The sequence below is a fragment of the Schistocerca serialis genome, chromosome 8 (assembly GCF_023864345.2).
Source record: "Schistocerca serialis cubense isolate TAMUIC-IGC-003099 chromosome 8, iqSchSeri2.2, whole genome shotgun sequence".
Classification (NCBI taxonomy): Eukaryota; Metazoa; Arthropoda; class Insecta; order Orthoptera; family Acrididae; genus Schistocerca; species Schistocerca serialis.
The window spans coordinates 258,501,282-258,525,297 of record NC_064645.1 but is presented as its reverse complement, the minus strand read 5'-3'; the positions used below and the strand labels follow the sequence as shown (position 1 = coordinate 258,525,297).

The 24,016-nt window shown below is 43.8% G+C and overlaps 1 protein-coding gene across 3 annotated transcripts in view; it reads right to left on the bottom strand.

The window, feature by feature from the left end:
* Window positions 1–24,016, bottom strand: part of LOC126416060 (ATP-binding cassette sub-family G member 1-like) — an 884,121-nt gene that overhangs the window by 75,589 nt on the left and 784,516 nt on the right. The gene's annotated exons all lie outside the window — the stretch shown is intronic.

Below are 24,016 nucleotides of genomic sequence, written 5' to 3'. Positions count from 1 at the left end.
CGCTGCGCATGTATTGAATTTCACAGCACTCAAACAACGTAGACTGAAATCCCGCAATGAAACTTAATATGCGTGCTCTGTTTCACGCACGTAAGAAGAATTTCTACAACTATGAGGTCGTCGCAAGTTCAAGGCTGCGACAAGTGCTGTTATTGTGACCGTGGACTGGAAACGGCGCTGTTACGAAACAAGTCGAATCACAGTTGCTTGCGTGCTTCGTTTATCTGACGCGGGGCGGAAGGAAAGCGGAGCAAAAACAGCACAACACAGATAAAGCAGCTACTGCGTGGCGGAAACCGTGAATCATTGTCATAGGCTGGAGCATGTGACTAGCTGAGTCGAGGCATCTGATTCACGAGGGCGAGCAGTTCAACAAAGGGCGCTTACGCGAAGTTTCATCAATTGTCTGCATGTCCTAGTAATGGGCACGAGTGATCAACGTGTCTCGCGCAAAAATATTTGCCTCATTCGTTGAAACTGTTCTGTTTACTATACAGGGTGTTACAAAAAGGTACGGCCAAACTTTCAGGAAACATTCCTCACACACAAAGAAAGAAAATATGTTATGTGGACATGTTTCCGGAAACGCTTACTTTCCATGTTAGAGCTCATTTTATTACTTCTCTTCAAATCACATTAATCATGGAATGGAAACACACAGCAACAAAACGTACCAGCGTGACTTCAAACACTTTGTTACAGGAAATGTTCAAAATGTCCTCCGTTAGCGAGGATACATGCATCCACCCTCCGTCGCATGGAATCCCTGATGCGCTGATACAGCCCTGGAGAATGGCGTATTGTATCACAGCCGTCCACAATACGAGCACGAAGAGTCTCTACATTTGGTACCGGGGTTGCATAGACAAGAGCTTTCAAATGCCCCCATAAATGAAAGTCAAGAGGGTTGAGGTCAGGAGAGCGTGGAGGCCATGGAACTGGTCCGCCTCTACCACTCCATCGGTCACCGAATCTGTTGCTGAGAAGCGTACGAACACTTCGACTGAAATGTGCAGGAGCTCCATCGTGCATGAACCACATGTTGTGTCGTACTTGTAAAGGAAAATGTTCTAGCAGCACAGGTAGAGTATCCCGTATGAAATCATGATAACGTGCTCCATTGAGCGTAGGTGGAAGAACATGGGCCCCAATCAAGACATCACCAACAATGCCTGCCCAAACGTTCACAGAAAATCTGTGTTGATGACGTGATTGCACAATTGCATGCGGATTCTCGTCAGCCCACACATGCTGATTGTGAAAATTTGCAATTTGAACACGTTGGAATGAAGCCTCATCCGTAAAGAGAACATTTGCACTGAAATGAGGATTGACACATTGTTGGATGAACCATTCGCAGAAGTGTACCCGTGGAGGCCAATCAGCTGCTGATAGTGCCTGCACACGCTGTACATGGTACGGAAACAACTGGTTCTCCCGTAGCACTCTCCATACAGTGACGTGGTCAACGTTACCTTGTGCAGCACCAACTTCTCTGACGCTGACATTAGGGTTATCGTCAACTGCACGAAGAATTGCCTCGTCCGTTGCAGGTGTCCTCGTTGTTCTAGGTCTTCCCCAGTCGCGAGTCATAGACTGGAATGTTCCGTCCTCACTAAGACGCCGATCAATTGCTTCAAACGTCTTCCTGTCGGGACACCTTCGTTCTGGAAATCTGTCTCGATACAAACGTACCGCGCCACGGCTATTGCCCCGTTCTAATCCATACATCAAATGGGCATCTGCCAACTCCGCATTTGTAAACAATGCACTGACTGCAAAACCACGTTCGTGATGAATACTAACCTGTTGATGCTACGTACTGATGTGCTTGATGCTAGTACTGTAGAGCAATGAGTCGCATGTCAACACAAGCAACGAAGTCAACATTACCTTCCTTCAATTGGGCCAACTGGCGGTGAATCGACGAAGTACAGTACATACTGACGAAACTAAAATGAGTTCTAACATGGAAATTAAGCGTTTCCGGACACATGTCCACATAACATCTTTTCTTTATTTGTGTGTGAGGAATGTTTCCTGAAAGTTTGGCCGTACCTTTTTGTAACACCCTGTAGAGGAGTGGACCGATGTACCGCTCGTTACATTCCACTTTTTATCAGCGGGATGGTTTACAGCAAAGCCGCTGTAGAGTGAAAATCTCATTCTGGAAACTTCCTATGGTGTGTTGGTTATAGCGTTTATAACGTTAGTTCAGCTAAGTACGCATGGTCTAAAATTTTTGTGGTTAAGATTATTCTGCGTTGCTTGCGCTTGGAATGAAACTGACTTTCGGTTACCATTATAGCAATGCAGGAGAAGGAAATTACTGTTTAACGTCCCGTCGACAACGAGGTCAATTGATACGGAGGAAAGCTCGGGTTAGGGAAGGATGGTGAAGGAAATCGGCCGTGCCCTTTCAAAGGAACCATCCTGGCATTTGATTGAAGCGATTTAGGAAAATCACAGAAAACCTATATTACGATGGTCGGACTCGGGCTTCAACCGTCGTCCTCCAGAATGCGAGTCCAGAGTGCTAACCACTGCGCCATCTCGCTCGATGTGGCATTGGTTAGCGATATAGACCATTAGAGAATAGAAACGGAGCGAATGCGAGTCTAACGTTCGGGTTGCATAGCTCACAAATCAAGGCGCCGTTGTTACATCAGTGCTAACGGGCTTACTTCATTCCCGCCGTAGTTCCGCGAGTATGACGAGTCTGAGAACTGGGCGCTGCGGTCGCTTCGTACTCGTCGACGTTCTCTCTTACTGAAGCGTGCAGAGTGTAAGACTAGTCGTGACATTGTTAGTACGAAAGACGAGTACACGATGTTGCTGGTGTAAAGCATAACTGACAAGGCGAAATGACCGATTGTCGAGACCAGCTAGCCTTTAACGCAACTGTGTTCTGTGACACTGGGAAAGGTATAAGACGAAAATTAAATGAGGTAAAGTAACAATACAGATGTGTTCCATTACAGGATGAGTAGTATCTGGAATAAGTCTCACGCTATAGCCCACACTTTAGATGAAAAACATACGAATTTTTTCCTTTGCAAACGAAATGTTTGTGTTCTTGTTTATTCCACCTTCACCATCAGAAAACATATGGGCTGTGTCAAACGAAAACAGGGCACGGAGCAACGTTACTGTTACATCCCTGCCCCAAAAAGCTGGCTATTTCTGTATTCTTTTGATCATGGCAACAAGCGTTTATGGGCTAACAGTGAGCTGTGTAGGTTTCCATTCATTTCTGCAATTTACTTTTAATAAATGATCACCATTTAGAGATTGCAGTTCATCCGCATGTCATGTTTTCTGGCGCTGTCGTTACACACTAGGTGAAGTCTCAAAAGTGTTTATACGTCAGCGTAATTGTTAGACATTCTCTCAATAGATATTAAATATTAAAATAAATTTATGGCAGTCTTCGAAAACATTTATATAAATGTATATATAAACAAAACATCAATCACTGCTAAACGATCAGTCGTTATATTGGTATAAAACTTCCTTCTATCATTTAGGCAGTTCATATATTTTGTGACATTTCAGCTTGCACTTGAAAATGGCTATAAAGCCGAAATCATGATTGTGTGAAATAAATGAATAGTAATTTATGGTTTAATGGTGGAAATATCTTTTAAAATGGTTGCGAGTCCGACTATACCCTTACACTACTAGGTAGGGCATAAGCACCTATTGCAACCTAACATACACCCACAAAAGCGGCAAACGCCGGCAAGCCCCTGCATATCAGCAACGTTGACTGGATATGCCAGCTGCTATTAAAGCCGACCAACAGGCTACAGCAGGGAGACCGACAAGCTCGCACACTTACGCACAAACAAAGCGCCAACATTACCCTACACTGTGAATCTGATATATGACCTAGCGGACACAAAACGATGATGAACCCAACTGTTACATGTAAGCTGACGGTGACCGAGAAGCGAACACCGGCTCCCAGCGACAGCCGCCAAGTAACAGCACCGCACAACGTCAAAGGTATCGACCTGCATGATACCCACTACTAACAAAGCCTACCCATGCATGACCTGCCGCAGGCAGCAAGAAAACCGCTACTGCTCTTACAACCCGACCCAACTACAGCAGAGGTTTTTTTCCCTTGGCTCTTGCCTTGGCACTTTTTGCTCCTCTGCCCTTCAAACCGCTACTCTTCGTTCAACTTCGATCCAGTCTATCTCCAGATGAGGGCGTATTAATGGTTAACTTTAACCAGACGTTCGCAAACATCGCAATACAAACAGCCTGTCCTTTTGCAGAGATAGCAGTAGACCTTTTGTGTTGGCCGTCATGCCGGTATGGGCGTGGAGGAGCTCCACCTCTATAACAATAAAAAAAAGCCTGTAGCCAACAACGGAATCAGGTGACGAGTGGGCAGCGGCGCAGACCCACAAGTCGAGTCTAGGGGCACACGGAGACAGTGAGTTCGAAGATGATGTCACAGGACTCGCTGGCGAGTTTAAAGCGAGTATACGGAGCTTATTTCTGATATCTAAAGACCATACTAATCCTAAGAAATTTTGGTCTTATGTCAAAGTGGTAGGTGGATCAAAACAAAATGTCCAGACACTTTGTGACCAAAATGGTACTGAAATAGAGGATGACAGACTAAAGGCCGAAATACTAAATGTCTTTTTCCAAAGCTGTTTCACAGAGGAAGACTACACTGTAGTTCCTTCTCTAGATTGTCGCACAGATGACAAAATGGTAGATATAGAAATAGACGACAGAGGGATAGAGAAACAATTAAAATCGCTCAAAATAGGAAAGGCCACTGGACCTGATGGGATACCAGCTCGACTTTACACAGAGTACGCGAAGGAACTTGCCCCCCTTCTTGCAGCGGTGTACCGTAGGTCTCTAGAAGAGCGTAGCGTTCCAAAGGATTGGAAAAGGGCACGGGTCATGCCTGTTTTCAAGTAGGGACGTCGAACAGATGTGCAGAACTATAGACCTATACCTCTAACGTCGATCAGTTGCAGAATTTTGGAACACCTATTATGTTCGAGTATAATGACTAGTCTGGAGACTAGAAATCTACTCTGTAGGAATCAGCATGGGTTTCGAAAAAGACTATCGTGTGAAACGCAGATCGCGATATTCGTCCACGAGACTCAGAAGGGCATAGACACGGGTTCACAGGTAGATGCCGTGTTTCTTGACTTCCGCAAGGCGTTCGATACAGTTCCCCACAGTCGTTTAATGAACAAAGTAAGAGCATATGGACTATCAGACCAATTGTGCGATTGGATTGAAGAGTTCCTAGATAACAGAACGCAGCATATCATTCTCAATGGAGAGAAGTCTTCCGAAGTAAGAGTGATTTCAGGTGTGCCGCAGGGGAGTGTCATAGGACCGCTGCTATTCACAATATACATAAATGACCTTGTGGATGATATCGGAAGTTCACTGAGGCTTTTTGCGGATGATGCTGTGGTATATCGAGATGTTATAACAATGGAAAATTGTACTGAAATGCAGGAGGATCTGCAGCGAATTGACGCATGTTGCAGGGAATGGCAATTGAATCTCAATGTAGACAAGTGTAATGTGGTGCGAATACATAGAAAGAAAGATCCCTTATCATTTAGCTCAATATAGCAGGACAGCAACTGGAAGCAGTTAATTCCATAAATTATCTGGGAGTACGCATTAGGAGTGATTTAAAATGGAATGATCATATAAAGTTGATCGTCGGTAAAGCAGATGCCAGACTGAGATTCATTGGAAGAAACATATATCTCGCGAAGAGACCAATAGGATAAAACCAGAGAGATTAGAGCCCACACAGAGATACGCCGACAATCCTTTCCACGAACAATACGGGACTGGAATAGAAGGGAGAACCGATAGAGGTACTCAAGGTACCCTCCGCCACACACCGTCAGGTGGCTTGCGGAGTATAGATGTAGATACGTTTGCTGTTGCTCCTCTGTTCTTCGTTTTAGTCAAGTAAGAGCGCGTTTTTGTTAGAATCGGAAGTGACACATCCACATCCACCTCCTAACTAAAGCGGTTTAAAGCAAACAGTTACTGCAGTTTAATTTAATGTATTGGTCTACATGGTACTGCGTTCTCATCCGCGTGGTAGCAGCTGTCTGTCGATGGACAGATGTGGTGGGATGTAACGACATGTCTGTCAACTACAGAACTTCTTGGCAAGTGCACTCAGCATTGCGGCGGTTTATTCAGAAGTGCCTATTGCCGGGCAGTAACAGTAGAAGAGGCAGCAAAAAACATTTGAAGTAACGTGGATACACCCATACAGTACTAATGTTTATTCAGCACAAGATTTTGCTCAGGCTCATGTAATCGCATGAGACGAACTGCATTTCATGTCGTCGAGTGTAAGAACACGACTGGAGACAGTGGTGCAGCGACAGAAAAGCAGCAGGAAGTCAATGACTCGCGGGTGCACATGACCGTTTCTGACATCTGCCCTCTGTCTGTCGTCTGTAGACAGCACGCAGAGGCCCCCCAAAACCAGGAAATTCTCTCTGCATCACTGGTGAAGAATACCCGGGACAGAAACGGAAAACTGAGGAGAAGAAGCAACACCGAAGGAGAGCGGAAAATGGAAACAGGATCTTCTACAACAGAAAAAAATGTGCGAAAAGGAAATTGCTCACAGCACCTCAGGAAAAAAAAAGAATTGTATTTGCCGAGAGTGCGGATATGACTTTGATAATGGGTGGATACGTTATGGTAAAAGGAAACAACTGTGGCATGAAGACTGTACGGGTTTTGATGGAGTAGAACGTTACCTTTGTGAACACTATAGGAGAATTTCACGAGCGAATTCTTATCCGACTGAACGTGTACGCTTAGTCGCCTTTGCGGCTGGTAGTACACAGTTAAAATTGTTTGTATTCTCTCACTTATTGTGTCTGTCTTAAGAGTAAAAATAAATTATTTACAATGAGTAATATACAGGGTGTTACAAAAAGGTACGGCCAAACTTTCAGGAAACATTCCTCACACACAAAGAAAGAAAATATGTTATGTAGACATGTGTCCGCAAACGCTTACTTTCCATGTTAGAGCTCATTTTATTACTTCTCTTCAAATCACATTAATCATGGAATGGAAACACACAGCAACAAAACGTACCAGCGTGACTTCAAACACTTTGTTACAGGAAATGTTCAAAATGTCCTCCGTTAGCGAGGATACATGCATCCACCCTCCGTCGCATGGAATCCCTGATGCGCTGATGCAGCTCTGGAGAATGGCGGATTGTATCACAGCCGTCCACAATGCGAGCACGAAGAGTCTCTACATTTGGTACCGGGGTTGCGTAGACAAGAGCTTTCAAATGCCCCCATAAATGAAAGTCAAGAGGGTTGAGGTCAGGAGAGCGTGGAGGCCATGGAATTGGTCCGCCTCTACCACTCCATCGGTCACCGAATCTGTTGTTGAGAAGCGTACGAACACTTCGACTGAAATGTGCAGGAGCTCCATCGTGCATGAACCACATGTTGTGTCGTACTTGTAAAGGCACATGTTCTAGCAGCACAGGTAGAGTATCCCGTATGAAATCATGATAACGTGCTCCAATGAGCGTAGGCGGAAGAAACTAAAATGAGCTCTAACATGGAAATTAAGCGTTTCCGGACACATGTCCACATAACATCTTTCTTTATTTGTGTGTGAGGAATGTTTCCTGAAAGTTTGGCCGTACTTTTTTGTAACACCCTGTATAGATGCTTAAATCACAGATTGATGTATAAAAAGATTGCAATAAAAGATGAAATTGGTAACCGCATTTTTACCCTTAATTGCGTACTCTAGTCTGAAGAGGCTGGTAACTTACTACTAGCGACCACTATATTATTGCACTTCATCTCCCGTGGTCGTTAAAGGAAACATACAGCGACGTTACAGTAAACAAGTGCAGCGGTGACTAAGGAAAACGCATCGTAATGTGAATGCTTGCAGAACGGTTGTGTATATACTATCAAGTGGTTCAGCGTGTCCTCGTGAAATATCAAGATAGAAAGTCTCTCCGAGGTGCAATAATATTGTGTCAGACTAATATTTCACGAAGCTAAGGAGTAAACAAATGCAAGTTGTTGTAGAAATATTTTAACATCGGTATCTTCATTTTGGGACTTTAGTTTTACATTCTTTCTCCCTGAAAGTTTGATGTTTACACAACTGCGCACACAATACACGTGAGTGACTTGTTTTGTATTTAAAGAAAAAGAAAGATTACAGTTTATCGTCGTGCCGAAGACGAGATCATTAGAGACGGAGCACAAGCTCGGATTCTAGGAAGGATAGGGGAAAGAAATAAGAAATAGGCCGATTCATTTTCAAAGGAGTTCACCTTGCATTGTCCGCCTCCGGTAGCTGAGTGGTCAGCGCGGCAGAATGTCAATACTAAGGGTCCGGTTTCGATTCCCGGCTGGGTCGGAGATTTTCTCCGGTCAGGGACTGGGTGTTGTGTTGTCCTAATCATCATCATTTCATCCCCATCGACGCGCAAGTCGCCGAAGTGGCGTCAAATCGAAAGACTTGTACCCGGCGAACGGTCAACCCGAAGGGAGGCCGTAGTCACACACCTTACATTTACCAAGTAATTTGGAAGAACCATGGAAAACCGAAATGTGGTGTCTATTTGAATCGTTCTTCCGAAAGTGAAACCAATTGTCGGACTTCATCTCCCCGGATGCGACCTAGTTTACTTAGTTCCGTTTCACGATTCTCTGTAGCGTTTCTGTTTGCGTGTTTACCAGTCGATTAGGAGGTACTTGAACAATCATATCTCTTCTGCCGACTCAGTTACGTTTGTCATCAAAAGACAGAGAAAAAGACATATGAAGACGATCGGCACTGTCATGTGCCAGCTTCCATACTTATAGCAAAGCAGTCCCCATTGTGGCCTCACGGAATAATTTGCGCAATTTCTGTACGAAATTGCTACAAGAATTTAATAAACGATGATTTAAACGCAAATCTTGGGGCACATCTACGTTAGTGCTAACAAAGCAAGTTCCAGAAGACTGGAGGCTTGACATCACCAACTACCGAAGAGAGGAAATCTAGCCGAATGTACGAATGGGAGAGGTATCTCGCTTCTCTCGGTACCAGGCACAATGTTTTGCCTCGTCCTGAAAAGGACAGAACAAGCAGCAGATTGTCGATTATGAAAAGAACACGCTGGCTTCCGATTGTTCTGCGAAACGTGAGAGAACAATGTCCACTGCACCTAAACTTTGTTGATTTTAAAAGAATCATTTGATAGTAGACGCAAACGGCTTTGCCGCAATGGTGACACAGGTTCCTTTCAGATCACTGAAGCTAAGCGCTGTCGGGCTTGGCTATCACTTGGATGGGTGACCGTCCGGGTCTGCCGAGCGCTATTGGTGAGCGGGGTGCACTGAGCCCCTGTGAGGCCAATTGAGGAGTTGCTTGATTAGGAACTAGCGGCTCCAGCCACGACATATGACAACGGCCAAGAGAGCGGTGTGCTGACCACATGCCCCTCCATATCCGCATCACGTAAAGCCTATCGGCTGCGGATGACACGGCGGTCGTTAGGTACCGTTGGGCCTTCCAAGCTTAGTTTAGAATTTGACAATATACACATAGAATCATTGTAGAATACAGTATACCTACATTGTATTCCTGAACATGTCATTGATGATTTCAGAAACCTGCACCTAGATCCGAGTTGGGTATGACAACAGAAGACGGGAACAGATTGACAGATATCAGACAAAGACGCATTCTGTCACCATTCCTTTTCATATTAGTGGAAGATTTCAAATGAGAAAAACTATGGACACCACCAAATTTGGCATTGGTTTAAACGAGCAATCTAGGCTTACGGATCCGGATTTTTCTGATGACATAGTTCCTCTAGCAGGAACACTCCAAAGTTTACGACTAATGACTACCTAGATGGATGAAATGAGTAGTCCTGTAGAGCTAAAGATAGTGATAAAACAAAAACAGTGTTCATAAAAAGTGGAATTGTATCTACTCAAATTGTAGTGCAACAGAAGGTATCGCAGGATGTTGACGGATTTCCATATATCGGCAGCCTTATAAGTAATACCGGAGACAAAGATACTGCAGAATTGGGAACAAATTTGCAATCTTCCAACGAACGCAGTCCCACCGCCAATCACACTGTACGTGTATGTCCACAAAGCTTCGGCTGCTCTCCTGTATCATCCTACTGATGGCTACGGTGAATGTCTGCAAAATCAGTATATAATCTCAATGTTTTACACCAACGAAACCTGAGGCGAATAATGAAAATCAGCTACCGCGACAACGTTTAAATGATGGACTGCTGGGAACAAGTGGTCTACGAAGCCCGGATAAAATCGTCTCTGAAAGAAAGACTGAGGCACTTTCTACGCAGGAAAGATGGAAGAATCCCAAATCAACATTATTTTGGAAACTAACGGATGGATACAGAAGTGGACGAAGACCTCGTGACGCCTGGAAACGAACTTTTGAACGTTTGCTAAGGAACTTAATTGAGTGGACATGAACGTAGAGGACACTGAAAACCTAATTCACTGGAGAAAACTTGTTGCCCGATATACTACATCTACATCCAAACGAATACTCTCCAGTTCACACTAAGGTGTCTGGTGGAGAATTCTTAAAACCACCTTCAAAACTATTTCTCTACCGTTCCGCGCATGGGGAAAACGAACACTTAATCTTCCCGCATGAGCTCTGATTTCCACAAATATTTTATTACGATGATAATTTCTCCCTATGTAGGTTGGCGACAGTAAAATATTTTCCCATTCAGCGGGGACTAAAGTTTCGTGGAAAGATCACGCCGCAATGAAAATGCCTTTGGTTTAATGACTGCCACCCTACCTCGCTTTCATATCCGTGACCCTCTCCCTTATATCGCGGTAATACAAAACGAGCTGACCTCCTTTGGACCTCTTCGATTCCTACCTAGCATTGGAGGAAATATGTCTAAGTAAGTCTATATTAGTGTGCACAAGCGCTTAACTTGTCTGCACAAACCTGTTAAGATTCAACTTGCAGAACATCGATAAGGGATTTATTCTCGCTCTCGCGAATAGGCATGTTGGTGTATAAACACCAACGGCCGGCTCGTGTGTCTTAACTTTAAACGTATAAGCTTCTCACACATGTAGGTGATACAGACTCGGACCGAATCCGAGCGGCTGATTGACGACCATGTGTCTGGTACACTGGCGAACACTGCTGTGGTGTTTAGATGGTTTTCCGCGTTCGTTTAGACAAATGCTGCGTTGATCCCCAATTGGCGTCTCGGAAAATATGACACACAAACAGTTAACACACAGTAATACACAACAATTTTTATATGATTCACAAGCACAAAGCGCACACAGTTACTAAGAAACCTGGAGGAGACGACTGTGGCGTCAGGAATTAAAGACCTCCATCACGTTTTTCTATCTGTTCAAAATAGTTCAAATGGCTCTGAGCACTATGGGACTTAACATCTGAGGTCATCAGTCCTCTAGAACTTAGAACTACTGAAACCTAACTAACCTAAGGACATCACACAGATCCATGCCCGAGGCAGGATTCGAACCTGCGACCGTAGCAGTCGCGCGGTTCCGGACTGAAGCGCTTAGAGCCACTCGGCCACCGCGGCCGGCTTTTATCTGTTTGTGAAGATTAAGTCTCGGGAACGACTGTAGGTATTTTGACACGGTTTTCACTAATAGAAAGACTAATTCACGAGAAAGGTTTGTGTACATCTCTACATATTATAAGCAAGTCGCACGGCTGCAGATACTTACAGCTACCTGTGAAAAGCCGATGCGGGTCGCTAGTGTTAAAATAAAATAAATTTGCTAGATCATGAAAAAACAGCCGGCCCCGCATGACACGGATAACGAGAAAGGTTAAGGAGGGAGGACCCATGACCGCCCCATACCGACAAGCATGCTTTTTTTGTGAAGGTGACTAATATTTTATATGATGTACTTATCGTGCAACCGTACTAATCGGAAGCCCTCACGCCTTTCCGGCAATATTCTCTGTCTTACAGTGAAAGACATCTTAAACCAGACTAAGCATACAACATCGCACAATAACTAAAAGGAAACCGCGTCAATAATATCGGATTTTTAAACGGTATGTTTCCTAGGAATAACTTAGCGGTCTAACACTCATAATAAAGCAATATAGCACGGTGCGATGCAAACTACACTGTGCAGTCACACCGACAGGGATGTGGAGCCATGCCGACTTGAATGCCGTAGCCAGCTGCTCAAGGTTTCTCGGCTGAGGATGCATGGTGCGTACAGCCCGACCGAGATGGTCCCATAGATTATCCCGATGCAGCTGACATCAGTAATCCCTTCCCTTTTCTTTATTTCCCCCCTCCACCTACAATTTACATATAATGTATCACAGCTGCGGATTCCACGTGGAAAGGACACCACGCATTCATACAATTCTCGACTGGGTTTAGATCTGGGGAGTTTCGGGTTAGGGGATAACGGTAACTTCATCCTGGTGCTCTTCGAACCACGGAGGTACACTGCGAACTGTGTGACATGGTGTATTGTCCTGCATGTAGATGCCATCATACCAAGGAAAAAAAAGTGCATTTATGGATGGACGTGCTCACCACGGACAGATACATGCTTGTGTTGATCCACTGTGCCTTCCAGAATGACGAGATCACCTATGGAATGTCAGGAAAACATTCCCCGGACCATTAAGTTCCCTCTTGATTGCAGGGTATTTGCTTTCAGACATTTCACGCCGTACATGCCAACGCCAATCTGACTGAGCCACTCACTGGACGTCCAGTTGCGGTAATGGCATACAAATTCCGATCTTCGTCACCGATGAACAGCTATCAGCACAGATGCATGAACTAGGCGCCTTCTCAGGAGGGCCAAATGTGGCTATGTTCGCTGAATGGTCGTTGAAGAGACACTGATTATAGCCTCTTGATTCACCCAGGCGGTCAGTTGCTCAACAGTTGCTCATCTATTCGCCGGTCCCCAACACCGCAGCCGTCGTTCACCCCTGTCATCTATGGCCCGTGGTGTACTGTAGTTGCCTCTGTGCCAGTTTCGGATAGCGCCGTTTTGCCATTCACGGTATATTTTAACCATGGCGACACGCGAACAGCTTACACACGTAGCAGGATCGAAAATTCTACTACCCGTATCCTGAAAGCCAATGATCATGCCCTTTTGGTCATCAGATACATGGCTTACATGGCTCCGTTTCTGCAATACGACAACGACTGCATTTTTTTCCACCCCCTCCCCCTCCCCGACCCACTTCATATCCCATCACCGTTAGCGTTACCACCTGCCGTCTGTCAGTGATTATTGCACGTTGACGTCGAGCATAGGGGGTGGTCGCGTTAATGTGCCTGGACTGTGTGCTACTGCTTCTGAAATTGTACGCATTTGTGTGAATCAGCTTGCTTCTAAATAAATGGCCATAAACTTGTCCTGGGGGTTTAAACTGCTACGAAACCTGCCATTAAGTCATGCTTCTTGTATTGATGTCTGTCAGATATTTGCGTAAAATGTGGTAAGCATCTGCGTAGGTGGATTTAGACATTGCTCCGTAAGCCACATAAGACGATCCCATTCAGAGGTACAAGCCTTGACCAGAACAAGAACAGAACCCACTAGCTGCGTAAGAGACATTATTTTTGAAACATTTCTGCGCCAGAGTACGCTCCTAACGTCCTGAAATAATAGCGTTTTCAGCTGCCGAAGTACGTTGCTTATCAAACTTCCATGACAGTGTTATTAGATTAGATAAACGGAGCCGAAATTTTCACGTAATGGCCACCTGTGAGGCCACGAGAAATGTCATCACCGTCTCGCTCTTAAGCCCTTAGAACACCAGTGTTTTATCTGCTACTATTCTATATAAACACTTGATTTCGAAGGATAGATAATAGGAAGTAGATCTCTATCCTGTCGTGCCAAGGACTCTAAGGCCAGGAAAAAATACTGTTCTTTTCCAAGCCAAAAAACAATGAATGATAACTAAAACGTGTACAGTAAATCTGTATTGAACACACAGAGTTGGTTGAAAATAAGGTACTCTCTTTTAATATTAGCATAATTATTTTGAGTTGGGGTTAATATTCATAAACGGAGAGGATATCAGCCTTCAGTCACAAACGTCGTTTTTATTTAAATCATGATGGATTTCGACCTGTGAAGGCTTATCTTAGTATGCTTGACATACTATTGTCATTTTTCTGATATGGCGGTTTGCGCTGGCCTTCTTCTATTACCAATTGCATAGTACAGGTAAGTCACGTAGTATAAGAAAAGTGTACACATTATATTCGATTTCCTATTGCAACTTAACTTTCTCACTATCTGCGAATGTCAAGAAGATATAAAGCCGTTCAGCAATGGTTGGCAGTTTAAAGTAAGATGACTTTTTCCCAAATGAATTTAGTTCATGAACAGTAAATTTCGTGTTTGAGTATGCATTACTGATGTTCTAAACAGTGGGAGCCAGATGATGAAAGCGCGTCTTTAGAAACGTGTAGCTATATGTTATTAGTCTCCTCCCTCGAGAGAAGGAAAAATGGCTATCTCTATGCCCCCATACCCTTCCCATTGACCAATATTTAGCCTTTAAGCGCTTCTATCATGGAGGCCATGGATTTATTCCACAATCTTTTGCTCGGTCGGTCAATACTACGCCACAGTGTATCAACCTTCTACTTTTCATTCTATCGGCAATTACTTTGGAAGTAAGAATGAATCACATAAACTACCACGTCAAAACAGTTTGTTCCCGACGGAGATTGACCTCTGACATGACAATTTATTTTGTTAATGATCGTAATAAGACAAAGCGGTGCGTCACATATCAACCGTGTTTATGTCGGCGAAATTTGCATAAGGTCTCTGATCTGTACCGAAACGTTAGATCGTAATCAGCGGGGATCTCAGATACCGAGTGTAGTAATTGAAACTAAGAAAGTAAAAACATACGCCATCTGCCGTTTGCGTCACGTATCACGAAGACACAAGGGGCAGTCAAATGAAAACGAGGTAGAGGGGGAAAAAATAAGTAATCTGTTTATTACTTCATAAGTAATCGCCATACATTTATTCCACTGTGAGACAAAACGGGAATGCCTTCATGGAAAAATGTTTGCGGTTGCCTATGGAGCCACTGTTGTACCCAGGCGTGCACCTTTCGTCCGAAGCAAATAGACAGCCACTAATGTCTTTGTTCAGAACTTCAAAAATACGGAAATCGAATGGGAGCGATCGGGACTATATGGAGGATGTGTAAGGGCTTCTCAGCGAAACTTCTGCAGCGTAGACGATACAACCTTGGCAACATATGGGCCCGCCTCTATACAGTCCCTATCTCTCACCAAGCAAATTTTCATGTTTTTGGACCCCTGAAGAGAGACATTCACTGCAGCACATTTGCTTCGGACGTAAGGTGCACTCCTCGGCACTATCATGGTTCTGTAGGGAACCTCAAACATTTCTTCCATGAAGGCACTGATCGTTTTGCCTCTCAATGGGGTAAATATATTAACAGTTACGACAATTACTTTTGAAACTGTAAACAATTTATTTTCCAACTGTCTCATCTTCATTTGACTGCCTGTTGTAGATTCACAGAACATACTACATGAATCATGGTGAAATTAAACGTCGATTTTTCGATGTCTACCCCTGTACATTACGCGTGTACTATAGGAGGAAGGAAGGAAGGAAGGAAGGAGGGAGGGAAGGATTCAACGTCCTCTCGACATCTAGGCCATTGGAGACGGAGCACAAGCTCTGAATGTTTCATGAATGGGTAAGTAAATCGGCTGTGCCCTTTCAAACGAACCATGCCGGTATCTGCCTGTAGAGATTTCGTGAAAGCATAGAAAACCTGAATCTGGATGGCCGGACAGGTATTTGAACCGTCGTCTTCCCGAATGTGAGATCTGTGTGCTGAGCACTGAGTCACCTCGCTCGGTATGTGCTATTTTCGGATAACTTCATTAATGCAGACGTAACTGAAGAGGACTATTGTGGCAGCCTTTAACAAAAAATGGGTGTGAAATCTTATGGGACTTAACTGCTAAGGTCATCAGTCCCTAAGCTTACACACTACTTAATCTAAATCATCCTAAGGACAAACACACACATCCATGCCCGAGGGAGGACTCGAACCTCCGCCGAGATCAGCCGCACACTCTGTGGCAACCTGTATTCAATTTTAAACGTAAAACCGTGAATTTAACACGCCACTTTTTTGTACCTCTGCTGCCAGTAATCTCATGCGGTGATTAATAAAATCTGCATATATTTCTCTCAAACTTAGACACACTTCATCCTCTGCAGACCAATGGAAAGTGCATGGAAAAGGGTGCTTCCCATTGTGACCGTTCTTATGGTCTTTTCCCGTTCCCTTCGCGTACGGAACGCGGAAAAAATTATTGCTTCAGTGCATCTGATCCCGCTGTAATTAGCCTGATATTATTTTCGCGATCCCTACGCGAGCGATACGTTGGGAGGGAGGGGGCTGTAATATATTTATAGATTCGTCACTTAAACTCTAAAGTGAAACTTAGTAAGCACGCTTTCATTGGTTCGTTTGCGTCTATCTTTAAGCGTCTGCTAGTTCAGTTCTTTCAGCACCTCTGTGACATTCCCCCATGGGCGAAACAAACCTGTGACCGATCATATTGCACTTCTTTGTATAATTCAATACCCTCTGTTGGTTCTACTTAGTACGAGTCCCACAGACTTGAGCAATATTCTATGATCGATCGCACGAGTGATTTGTAAGCAATCTCTTTCGTAGACTACTCCCCGTTGCATTCTGCCAGTGAACCGAAGTCTGGCACTTACTTTAACTGCCACTGTTCCTATGAGATCGTTCCATTTCATGTCCCTACGAATTGTTACAACCAGATATTTGCATGATTTGATCGATTCGAATCATGACTCATTAAAATTGTAGTTATAGGATATTACTTTTTTGTGAAATGTAGAACTTTACATTTCTGAACGTTTAAAGCAAGTTGCCAATCTCTGCACAATCTGGAACCTTATCAATATTTGACTGAATATATGTGCAGCTTTTTTCAGAGAGTACTTCGTTATAGATAACTGCATCACTGTGAAAATTCTGGGATTACTATGAATGTTGTCTGCATGGTCATTAATATACAACATGAACAACATGAGTCCCAATCACTTCCCTGGGACACGCCTAAAGTTACTTCAGTATCTGTCGATGACTTTTCACCAAAGATAAAAAGCTGCGTACTACTCCAGTTCAGTCACATATTTCGTTTGATACCCAATGTCATCGCTATTTGTGTAACAAGTGTGGTATTAAATCAAAGGTTTTGCTGATGTGATGAAAAATATATCGGTTATGTAAGCTAAACGGGTCAAATATCGCCGCCCAACATATTTCTGGATTCATTTACACAGTCCCCTTTATGAAATGCCAGAATGCTGGCTTCTCACGCAAGATCGTCGACTGGGATACTGCGACGAATACAGGGGGTTGTGCAGCAGTAACAGTTGCAATATGTGCCTTGTTGTACGTGGTACGTAACCATAAAGTTGCAATTATTACCTCCAGCAAACCATAAGCTGTGTAACTAATTTTTCATTTGTTTGCGGGTATATGTGTACCAGGCCTGCAGATATGTAGCTGCAAACAAATGAAAAATTAATTACGTAGATTTATTTACAACTTGATGACTTTGCCACGCACAGCCCGGACAGGGGCATTCAGAATTAATATGGAAATGACCTCTTGAGCTCCTTCGTTTCACCAAGTCCTATGCAAAATTTTCCATCTCCATTTAATACTACATCGAACACGATGGTGAGTAAAATAAAAAATTCAAAACTGGAAAAAATCGTAAAAATGGGACTATAGCTAGTAAGTTGATAAGCATGTTCCTAATAGGAATAGTATGTCGGATGTTCACTTGATGGAAACATCGTGCAGATGAAGACACACATTTGCCCAAAAATCGTGTAACGATGGACGCCTCTTTAGTACCTTACATCGGAGACACACAGCACTCTAATATTTAGTTTCCACATAGTTTAAAAGTGAAAACTATTGAAAATCGTCGCGGAATGAAGGTGCAATATGGTGATGCACGTTTCTTACATAAGCAACACTAACAATAGAGTGATAAGTTTGCAAATTCTGTAACGTGTAAGGTCGAACATACTCGTCCAGGTCACGTACACCGTGTTTTCCATTTCATAACCTGTAAGATGTGTGCCTCGGAAGCTGATTCCTGTATTGGATCAGTCGCGCGTGAACTCAAATAGGACGTTGTACTGCAAGAAGATGTTCCCTTTCCAATAATCATCATCGGAGATGAAATTTGGATCCACTAACTAAACTAGAAATGAAGTCGGCAAGTAAGGACTGACGCTATTCCTCGCCATTCGATCCAATGACATTCAAAATATTCTGACTTTTGGGACAAAAATCGTCATCTTCAAGTACAGCATGTCGCGAGGAAACTCTGTCGATAGTGTATCATATCCCAATAATAAGTTTTAGCCTGCAATAAAATTAAAAAAATGCGACTTGCAGATATTCTGTAACAACATGACACTGCACAGTCTCATACGACAATTTCAAACTTGAAATTTCAGTGTTTTTGGCATTCATCCAGACTCATCCCCTGAGCGATTGCCACATATCTGGACCACTTACAAAGGCAATGGCAGGAAAGGTGACTGATTTGATTTGACTTCATCTCGTACATTTAATAGTGTGTGTTGTCTTTACTTTTTGCCTTTATCCTTTCTAACATTAACTGAATTGTCCATCGGTGCTTGGACAAAATATTAGAATTATATTAAAAAGGGAAACTTTTCTGATCTTGTGCAAACACTTTTCTTAATGTTGGATCACTTTTCGAGTTCTAAGGCTGTCTTGAGGTGATTGTTGAATACCGCAACCACGGATAATGCATTGAAGAGCTAAACAAACTGGTACACCTCGCTAATATCGTGTAGTGCCCCTAATATTGTGTAGGGTCCCGCGAGCACGCAAAAGTGCCACAAAACGACGTGACATGGACTCGACTAATGTATGAAGAAGTGCTGGAGCAGCGCGGAGTGGCCGCGCGATTAGAGGCGCCATGTCACTGACTGCGCGGCCCCTCCCGTCGGAGGTTCAAGTCCTCCCTCGGGCATGGGTATGTGTGTGTGTGTTGTTCTGAGCATAAGTTAGTTTAAGTATTGTGTAAGTCTAGGGACCGATGACCTCAGCATTTTGATCCTTTAGAAATTCACACACAATGTGCTGGGGGGAACTGACGCCATGAAGCCTGCACGGCTGTCATAAATCCGTGAGAGTACGACGGGGTGAAGATCTCTTCTGAACAGCACCTTGAAAGTCATCACAGATATGCTCAATAATGTTCATGTCTGAGGAATTTTGTGGCCTGCGGAAGGGTTTAAACTCAGAAGTGTGTTCCTGGAGCCATTCTGTAGCAATTCTGGACGTGTGCTGGAGTTGCCCAGGTCCGTCGAATGCTCAATGGACATGAATGGATGCAGGTGATCAGAGACTATGTTTACGTACGTCTCACCTGTCAGAATCGTATCTAGACGTATCAGGGGTCCCATATTACTGCAACTGCACACGCCCCACATCATTACAGAGCCTCCATCAGCTTGAGCAGTCCACTGCTGACATGCAGGGTCCATGGATTCATTGGGTTGTCGCCATGCCCTTACACGTCCATCCGCTCGGTACAATTTGAAACTAGACTCGTCCGACCACGCAATACGTTTCCAGTCATCAACAGTCCAATGTCGTTGTTGACGAGCCCAGGCGAGGCGTAAGGCTTTGTGTCGTACAGTCTTCAAGTGTACATGAGTGAGCCTTCGGCTCCGAAAGCCCATACCGATGATGTTTTGTTGAATGGTTCGCACGTTGACACTTGTTGATGGCTCAGCATTGACATCTGCAGCAATTTGCGAAAGGGTTGCACTTCTGTCACGTTGAACGATTTTGTTCAGTCGTCGTTGGTCCCGTTCTTGCAGGATATTCTTCCAGCTGCAGCGATGGCGGAGATTTGACGTTTTACCGGATTCCTGATATTCACGGTACACTCGTGAAACGGTCGTACGGGAAAATCCCCACTTGATCGCTACCTAGGAGATGCTGTGTCCCATCGCTCGTGCACCGACCATAACATCACGTTCAAACTCACTTAAATCTTGATAACCAGACATTGTAGCAACAGTAATCGATCTAACAACTGCTCCAGACACTTGTTGTTTTATACAGGCGTTGCCGACCCAGCGCCGTATTCTGCCTGTTTACATATCTCGGTAGTTGATTACGCATTCCTATACCAGTTTCTTTGGCGCTTAAGTTTATGATGAGCGACATAACGAAAGTACTCGTATCATTGACACAGATGAAATATAAAATAACGATATACACAGTTTTTTCGTATTATGTGATAATCAATACATTTAACAAAAAAAAAAATCAAGTTGAATTTACTGCTGTTGGATTGTTTGGGGGAAGAGACCAAACGGCGAGGTCATCGGTCTCGTCAGATTAGGGAATGACGGGGAAGGAAGTCGGCCGTGCACTTTCAAAGGAACCATCCCGGCATTTTCCAGGAGCGATTTAGGGAAATCACGGAAAATCTAAATCAGGATGGCCGGACGCGGGATTGAACCGTCGTCCTCCCGAATGTTTACTACTGTAATTTAATATCTAAATAGCTGAGACTCCACTTAACAAAGAGGGAAAGAGTAAATTGTGTTTGTTCATTTAAAAATAAGCTTGTGTTTAACATCACAAGCAAAGGTTGACTCTGTCTTTCGAAGTGTCCAGCTTCTCTTATGTTCCGTTAACCAAATTCTCATAGCTCTACCTGACTGACCAACACTCAATTTTCCGCAGTGCTTGCAAATGATTTATGGGCATCAATTTGGTCCAAAGGTTGTATTGTGTCTGTTACTGAATAATAATTGACTTTGTTGTTGCTGAACGCCGGTCTGTAGTTGGAGACTAAATTTTTAGCTTGGCTATGTGCAATTTTACCAACGCATAGTATAGTGCACCAGTTTTTGTAACTTTCCCCTCTGTTAAGTATCCCTATTCTTGCATTAAAACTACATCTTAGGTCTCTCTTTAACAGGTATAATTTTCATATAATATAGAAAAGTAGTGCTTTCCTTTGTTAACACACTGTATCTTATCACGTTGCGTATCATCTGTGTGGTCAACGTCTGCCTGAGCCGCACGTTATTTTATCTGTGCTTGTGACATTCAGTTGTCATCTGACGATCGTTTAAGACGCCGAAAATTTGTCCGTGATCAAATAACATGAAGAAAGTGTTCCATTTTTAATATTTACAGTTTGTGTTACTATCTCGAAAGCGTAATTAAGTAAGTCTGCATCCGTCACATATACCATCAACCTGCAGTGATAAGCCAAATATTCTGACCATCTCCTTATAACTTGATGATCCTTCTTTGGAAAGCAAGACAGCAGCGGTTCTGCCATGGTTTCGACAAATCCTCTGTAGGTTTTCGGTGGTGCACTGGATGTCTACGCACAGGCAGTGGTTCGTGAGCGTAGAGCTGGCGCACGACAGAGTCCCAGAAATATTCCATTGCGTTCAAATCATGCGTACCCCGTGAGGACCTTCGACTTAGTGTAACAAAGAACTTGATTTATCCGACCAGACGACAGGTTTCCAATGACTCTCGGTCCAGTTTCGATGGCTCCGTGCCAACTGCTGTCGTAAATTGTTGCTGTCGTTGGGTCAACATGGGAACACGTAGTGGTTGTCTGCTGTGGAGCCCAATGTTCAACAATATGCGCTTAAGTGTACGCTCCGATACACTTGCCTCTCCATTAGCTTTGTACTCCGTCGTCGGATCTGTCACAGGCCGTCACCTGTTCCGCTTTACAAGCGGATGACCTTCCGACCTCCACGTTCAGTGAAGAGACATGTTCGTTCTAGACCTTGCTGCGCCCACTCGTTCCTTCACTGTCCTTCACACTTTCCACAGACAGCAGCACCCGAACAGCTTCAACGTTACCGAGATATTCGTTCCCACTCGCTGGGCTGTAACAGACCGCCTTGTGTCGAAGTCGCTTATGTCAGTGGACTTCCCCATTTGCGGCCCACGTCATCGTTAGAATGATTCATCTCTGCTCCGCTTACATATCTTCCTTTAGCGTGTGCCTGCATCATCATCAGGCAGAATTCAGTCTAGCTGTGGGCAGAGGTCATCCGTAGCATGCAACAGCATGCGCTACCTAATGCGTTCCAAAACGCCGGACATAAAAACGGTACTTTTTCCATCTCAGACTCTATTGGTGATAAAAAGGTAGGGTCAAGTATTTTGGATAGCCCTTGGGTTAGTAACCATATGCATGCACAACAGAAGGATCATATCATTGTAAATTTGCTAAAGAACAAAGTTTGAATATTACACACTTCATCCATCTTAGGCAAATGGAGCAAATCGGTTGCTTCTTTTCTCATTACACACGGTACATGGTGCGCCGCAAGAGACTTCTGGAGGCACTATTTATTTTATGGGCAGTTCCTGAGAAAACTCGAAAGCGGGCCGGTGTGGCCGATCGGTTCTAGGCGCTTCAGTCCGGAACCGCGCGACCGCTACGGTCGCAGGTTCGAATCGTGCCTCGGGCATGGATGTGTGTGATGCCCTTAGGTTAGTTGGGTTTAAGTAGTTCTAAGTGCTCAGAGCCATTTGAACCATTTGAAAACCCGAAAAACATGATTTTTGGGTAACGAAACCGAGCAGGGGATTCCAAGACGGCTACAAAGAGCAAATGGCTGAAATTTTAACAGCATATTCCTAAGATCCAGATCTCGCATAAAACAGAAAATTTTCTTGATATCTTTATACGTATTTAGGATACAGAGATTCAAAGTTACACTACTCGCAGACGTAAAACACGCACGGTAAAATCCGGTGTGAGGAGAAAACATAATTTTTAAAATGACGTAGCACGGAGAAATATGTTGTAAAGTCTCTCGGTTGTCATCTGGGAACCCTATGTAATAGAATGACATGCAAAACTTTTTGCACGTAAAATCCGGTTTCAGGTGTAGAATTAATTTTGCGTTATTTCTATTTTACATAAACAAATTATCTAAATTTTACTGACCAATATGTTTCTTCCCATACGAGTTACATGTCCTGCTGCACAGTGAAAAGAAGGGAACCAGCGGAAAAATGTTTCTATAGGAGCAAAAACATGCAAATATGTTCCTGTTTGTTTAAAAGACAGGTTGAAAAATGGGGTGCCAGGTACCCCATTCTACCCTCCTGAGCACCTTTACCTATTTTCACAAAAATTTTGGAATCCGAACATATTCTCGCTCTTTTATGTTGAGAGAGAAGCAGACAATGGTGTGGGAAAGAGAAAAGAGACGGAAAAGTAACCAATACGGGAAGGTAGTACACAGTAGTTGTAGTACAGAAAGAGTGAAGAGAGATACTGGCAGTGTGAGAGAAAGTGGAACACAGTTGACAGTGACAGAATAGTACTACGAAAAGAGTAAAGGAAACAGTATCAATGGGAAAGAAAGAAAGTGAAGAAGAAAGTTGACGCAGGCGAGAGCCAGTGCTAATGACAGAGTCAGTGATAATGACACCAAGGACTAGAGAATAGTGACAGTGAGAAAAGACAGCAGCAACGAGAAGAAATGAATGAGATAGCAACAGTAAGAGACAGCAAGAGAGACAAAGTGACAGCATGAGGACAGGACGAAGTAGACTGTGGCTGAGAGACAGGAGATAATGACAGAGAGACACAAAGAGATGATGACAATGAGTAGGGCTGAATGAGTAGGACTGGATGGATACGAGCAACTTACAGCGATGGGCAAATGGGTGTGAGCGAGTTACAATTAGGGGAGCTTGTGAGAGTAAATGTTCAAAAAGTCTCTCCGCAGTGCCGTATGATTGTTAGCCGCGCGTGCCGTATGATTGTTCG